Raw genomic sequence first — 7,032 nt, 5'->3', positions numbered from 1 at the left:
TTTGGTAATCAGATGGTAAAGGATCCCTAACTTGAGAGAAATATTGTACGTTCGCGACCGACAGAATAAAATTCACTATAGAGGAAGAAACCAACGGTTCCCTAACTTTCCTAGACACTGTCGTCGTCAGATCGGACGACAGCGCTAGGTTCGAGGTATACCGCAAACCGACAAACGCCCCTCAAGAATGGTTGCTCAAACCTTCCGACTCTAAGTAGGTACTATCCTTCACCATTTTTACCCTTTCTACACACACACACACACACACACACACACACCACCTGACACCAAAACCACCTGCCACGCAACACGACATTCTAACAAGGTCAAACCCATCAGAGCACCGAGGACTGACCGTTACAAGAACAGCGCTATTCCATCCATTGTTCGCACAATAAACTCGTTATAAAACTTAAACTAGGCATATCACTCTTATAATTACTGTATTACTCATAAAAGAACTCTATTGTATTATTGTCAGTGTATCACTGCTATTATCATTATATATATATATATATATATATATATATATATATATATATATATATATATATATGTATATATATATGCTAATAAGAACACGGGTACGTGTGTTTACTTCTACAAAGTAGACCACTTGGAAAAAAGAAACTGACGGAGCAAAAGCGCTTTCGTGCACTGAAGATGTAATATACGAAAGCGCTCAGCTTCGTTAGTTTCTTTTTTCCAAGTGTTCTACTTTGCGTATATACATATATATATATATATATATATATATATATATATGTATATATATATATATACATATATACATATATATATATATATATATATATATATATACAATATATATGTATACACTACTAAGGAATTGGGCGCCCTATGTATTTTTATGTCGTTTTTATGTTCATAGATTAGCTTGTCTAATCCTTCGCTGATTCACCATATGACCTTGTGCAACTATTGCATGGAAAAATATATACTTCCTATCCACATTGCATGGAAAAATATATACCTCCTATCCACATTGCATGGGAAAATAAAAGTTTCGTGTATAATTTGCCTCCCCGGCCTGTGGCGTACTATCACACATAGACATGCTCTAACCACTGACTGGGGCTTTGGCGTGGTATCGTAGCCACACACGACTTCCGAATGTCTTGAGCCTCTTTGCTATCGAATGCCAGATGTTGTGGCCAAGTGTGTTTCACCATGGTCTTGGACCACGTGTTGGACTCGTGATCGACAATTATCAACCTCCCGGATGAGAGCTCAGAGGTCGTATGACCGATCTTTGGATAATACTGTGACCTTACACGCACACACACCCAACTCCCCCACCCACGAGAGTTGGATTAACAACCCTCAGCACAGCGATACTGAAATTATTTCAGCCCTGGGCGGGATTCGAACCCGGACCGCCGTAGTGGCAGGCGAGAACTCTAACCACTGTGCCACGAGGTGTATACAGTTGTTGGAGTTCGTGGCCTTTTCTGGACCTAAATCTCCTCTTTGCGTGGGTTTTCTTTTCCTCTTAAAGAGGAAAAGGTTGCCATCTTCGTCTACGAAAGATTAAAAAAAAAAAAAGAAAAAAAAAAGATTATCAATCAATAGATATATTCATCAATAGATATAAATGCATGTGTCTGCGTGCACGGATGTAGGTATATGTGGATGTGTTTGTGTGTTTTTATATGTTTGTGTATATGTATATATATAGTACATACTGTACAGTATAAATAGGTGTATATACATATATATTTGATATGTTAGTAGGCGCGTGACGTGGGAGGAACACGACATTAAAATTAGACCTGTTTGTATACGTTTTATATGTTTGTGTATACAGTATGTATATATAGAGTACATAATGTATGTATATATGTATATACATATATATTTGATATATTAATAGACACGTGGCATGGGAAGAACACGGCATTGAAATTGGACATATTTGTATATGTTTTTATATGTTTGTGTATATGTATATATATAGTACATACTGTACAGTATAAATAGGTGTATATACATATATATTTGATATGTTAGTAGGCGTGTGACGTGGAAGGAACACGACATTAGAATTAGACCTGTTTGTATACGTTTTATATGTTTGTGTATACAGTATGTATATAAAGAGTACATAATGTGTGTATATATGTATATACATATATATTTGATATATTAATAGACACGTGGCATGGGAAGAACACGGCATTATAATTAGACATGTTTTATATGTTTTCATATGCTTGTATATATATATATATGGAATACATACTGTACAGTATATATAGTATACGTTATATGATAGTAGGCGCGTGGCGTGGAAGGAACACGGGATTAAAATTAGACATGTTTGTATATGTTTTCGTTTGTTTATATGTATATATAGACTACATTCTGTTTATATAGATGTATATCCATATATATTTGATATGTTAGTAGGCACGTCGTATGGGAGGAACACGGAATTAAAATTAGACTTGTTTTGTATATGTTTTCATACGTTTTTATGGATAAGCAGTAAGTACATACTGTATATATAGATGTATATACATGTATATATGCTAGTAGGAACGTGGTATGGGAGGAACACGGAATTAGAACTAGACTTGTTTGTATATGTTTTTATACGTTTTTATGGATATGTAGAGAGTACATACTGTATATATAGATGTATATACAAATATATTTGATATGTTGGTAGGCGCGTGGTATGGGAGAAACACTGCACGCTTCATACGTGCAGTTCCTATCACAGGTACAGCTACGGGAAATATACGAGTACAAATATATGTAACTTGTGCTCACGTTCATGGGGTCCTTGAGGACGGTCCTGAGATTATGGCAGAAACGTCGAGCAATAAACCTCACACATCGAGTCTGGTGTTTACATTTTTTCTTATGATATGGATCTCACACTCCAGGTCTTCACACACACACTCATACACATACACACACACACACACACACACACACACACACACACACACACACACACACACACACGGCTCGGTGGCGGATTGGTAAAGCACTGGCCTCACAAGCCAGAGAACCGGGGTTCGATTCCCCGGCCGGGCGGAGATAAGTTGGGTTTGTCTCCTTTCACGTGTAACCCCTGTTCACCTAGCAGTGAGTAGGTACGGGACGTTAGTCAAGGAGTTTGTGACCTTGCTGTCCCGGTGTGTGGTGTGTGAGTGGTCTCAGACCTACCCAGAGATCGGCAAATAATGAGCTCTGAGCTCACTGCCGTAGGGTGGTGTCTGGCTGTCTCGACAGAGACTCCAGCAGATCCGAGGTGAATACACACACACACAAACACACACACACAGGGAAAGAGAGAGAGAGAGAAATTCACATACACACACACACCTTTGTAAAGGTTTGTACCTGACAGTTGACACAGACAAACAAATTCTCTGTTGATATCAGCTGTTGACATTGCAGGTCAAACTTACGAATGAAGGACATCTTCATCCGTTTCTTTTCTTGTAATGTTGTAATTTACGATCGCTGCCATCAAGCCAAACTCACCTGAAAAGATAGAAAAAATCCCTATTACATATTTGCTGGACATTCGAGACTATTTACACACGCATTAAATACACTTTATACACTCCGGTTCATCGATATAAAGGAGAGCATAGGAGTGTCCCAGTCCATGCGACATAACGCTGATGTCAGATATATACAAATATTTATACACTGTACGTACATATAAAAGAGGAAAATAACTCTGTACATGACAACAAAAGCCGTTTCCGCCACAAGCATACATGTAATGAGTAATTCATCAAGACCACTGTTATGGGTACTACAAAACACATTTATGTGATCTTCATATGTTCAGTAAGCTTTTCATTTCCATACTGTGCAATAAACTCATTTACAGGGACGGAGAGGGGGGGGGGTCGCCGATTTAATGAAGCGGCCTTGCTGTGGATGTGCTGTGTCTGGCGACACTGCTTCTGACCCAGGGCAGTGGACAAGGTGCAGGGATGACCCGTCATCCAGGAGGTGCTCAGATGAGAGGGAGGGTGGAGGGTGTGGAGTGTATTCAGGGATGGAATGGGTGGGAATGATTTTATGCCTTTTCCTTTTTGGCTACCTCCCTTGTAAGGGGGAAAAAGCCTTGGTTTATGTATGTATGTATGTACAGGTGTGAAAAAGGTATTATTACCAAATTCAAATCATACCTCTAAACCTCCATTTTTTTTATACCCCTACGAATATTCTGATCATAAAATTGTTCAAATGGAATTCCGTAATATCAAACGACAGAAATCATAACCTCATTAATAGATTCTTTATACTTGATTCTATGAATTCTGATTATGAAGTTCTAACAAAATTATGAAAATTGATTATCAATTGGAATCCTCCAGATTGGAGATTCAAATAATCATTTAATTTGAAACCTTTCAAAAATAAATTTTGTATGTTTTGATTTACATCTATAACAAATCTTATGCTCATACTATAGTCCAGGGGTTCCCAAAGTGTGTTCCGTAGGTCATAAAGCTCACCAGACATGCAAAGTATAGTATGTTTAAGGAAATTATGTTGTGCAACTTACTATTTTGAGTAAAAAGTATGTTTATTTAAAATAAATTAATTTTTCAGTATAGTTTGTTTTAAGGAAATTTTGTTGTACAACTTACTATTTGGAGTAAAAAGTATGTTTATTTAAAATAAATTCATTTTTCAGTATAGTTTGTTTTAAGGAAATTATGTACAACTTACTATTTTGAGTATAAAGTATGTTTGTTTAAAATAAATTCATTTTTAAATATAGTATGTTTCATTTTGGGTTCCATTTTTTTTTTTTTTTTTTTTTTTAATAATGTCAAAGGGTTCCGCAACAAAAAAAGTTTGGGAACCACTGTGTATAGACAAATCTGCATAATATCTTCTCTGAAAGTCTGAACTGTAAGACGTTATTTAAAATCCCCAAACACTGTGACACACATTCCATGGTACATGCGACCCCAGATAACAAAATCTCTCCACTTATTCCAACTTTTCACACTTTAGACTTAACTCCAGCCCAACACCACCCTCACCACTTGTTCATCTCATCACCTTACTTTTACCCACATATACTTTCAGCTTCCTCCTCTTAATACCCTCCCGAAGCCCACCACTGACTGCTTACGTTTATTCTTCGCCTCAGCTACGAACACAGTGTCACTCGCAAACAACAACTGTCTCACGCTCACTAACTCCAAACCCCTCCCTATTGCTCTCGCGTTTATCTCCCTCGCCATCCCATCCATATACACTCTAAACCAGTGGTTCTTAACCTGTGGAGAATTCCCCACTGGTGGGGAATGGCGGAGTTGCCAAGTGGGGAATGACCGGTCGGACAGAAGAACCACTGTCTTTTTTTTTTTTTATCGATGTGTTTTTGTTTCTTGTTTGTTTCTGGTGTATTTTATTTCCATGTTAGTAAAAAATCTAAGTTATGCAAACAGAAATTAAGGTCTGTAAAATGGCACAAAAAAGCAAAGCGTATATTTACGTACTAAACACTGCATGGGTTAAAATCGAATTTGTCAAAGACCGATGCTGTGGTGGGAAATGGAGAGTTGGCTCACTAAAAATTGGGGAATTGGAGAAAAAAGGTTAAGAACCCCTGCTCTAAACAATTATAGTGACATTACACAACCTTGGTGAAGACCCACCTCTACCTCAAACCACCCATTCCCTCACCTTCTTACTCTCAAACACGCTCTTCTATTCATATAAAAACGTTTGAGCGCGCTCAACAGATTCCCCCCAACAAGATACATCCATAAGACATTCCATAACGCCTCTGTCAACCACATCATACATCATCTCAAAATCCTTAAAAACCCAAAAGACATCCTTAACCTATGCTATATGTTTCGTATATGTCTTACTAAGAACACTTTATCTGGACACCCTCTCCCATTCCTAGGCCCATATTTTCCTTCCTTAAATACTCCCTAAATCCCCTTTTCATCCTCTTAATTAACACAAAGGATTACAAAGGCGGAGCATGCCGACAGGAGACCTTTTGGTCCATATCTAGGTCGGATGCGAAGAAAAAAATCATAATAATAATAAAATAATATATAAAAACTATAATAATGTGAATAACAAATAAAATACATAAATAAATGCATAGGTATAGTTAGATAATAAACAAACAGGTAAATAGTAAACAATAATAAATTTACATATAAGTAATAATAAATGAAAATGAGACAGACAAATGATAACAAAACAAAATCTATTATCTTTATAAACTCCACTTAACAGACCTATCCCCCCCTCCACAACCACATTCTTGTTTGTCCTCTTTTTCATCGGAACTAAATATCCACTTCTCCAGTCCATTAGGACTCTTGCTTCTCATAGCCATTTTACTATGACTACTCCCTTTATCAGAATATCTACGCGACAACCATCTAATTCGACTGCTACACTAGTTTTCATCCTTTTCAACGCTCTCTGTATCTTCTATTTCCATATAGCTCTATCACTCTCCTCTCCTATCACTGTCATTTTACTGGCATCTTCCACCACCAGTCATAGCTTCCTTATTCTCCTTGATATAAAAAATTAAATACCTCACCCATCTTCCACTTATTGCCTTAACTTCCTTTACTGATTGTTCATCAACACATTTTGCCTTCTTTCTACCCGATTCCCCCTCTTCTCAGTCTTCTGACTTTCTCCTAAAATATCTTTTCATTCTTTTCAAATGTCTATGTCAAACACCTACATAATACCTATTATCTATTTTCATTTTTGCGTGACTATTAAGATAAATTAATTTTTCAATAATGCTACAACACAAATAAATTAGGGAAGATGACATCAGCATGAGTCCAACTGGTTCACAGTGGGAATGACCGTGAGAGCGAAAAAGGTAAAGATATACATAAAAAAAGGAAAGAAACTCCAAACAAAATAAGAAAGCTTGTACTGTCACACGTAACTGCATGGTTAGGAAACAGAAAATGATTTTTATAACGTCATAATATATGTCGGGGAGCGCGGACTGTGAGCCAAAAAACC

General features: G+C 37.1%; 1 pseudogene; it reads right to left on the bottom strand.

The window, feature by feature from the left end:
- The window catches only part of LOC143041390 (uncharacterized), a 10,151-nt pseudogene extending 9,916 nt beyond the window's left edge, over nt 1-235 (bottom strand).
- Between the last annotated feature and the right edge of the window lie 6,797 nt (nt 236-7,032).

Source organism: Oratosquilla oratoria, chromosome 31 (assembly GCF_046742065.1).
Source record: "Oratosquilla oratoria isolate Oo_2021 chromosome 31, ASM4674206v1, whole genome shotgun sequence".
Taxonomy (NCBI): domain Eukaryota; kingdom Metazoa; phylum Arthropoda; class Malacostraca; order Stomatopoda; family Squillidae; genus Oratosquilla; species Oratosquilla oratoria.
Note: the sequence above shows the minus strand (reverse complement) of the source record. Positions and strands in the feature narration are given on the sequence as shown.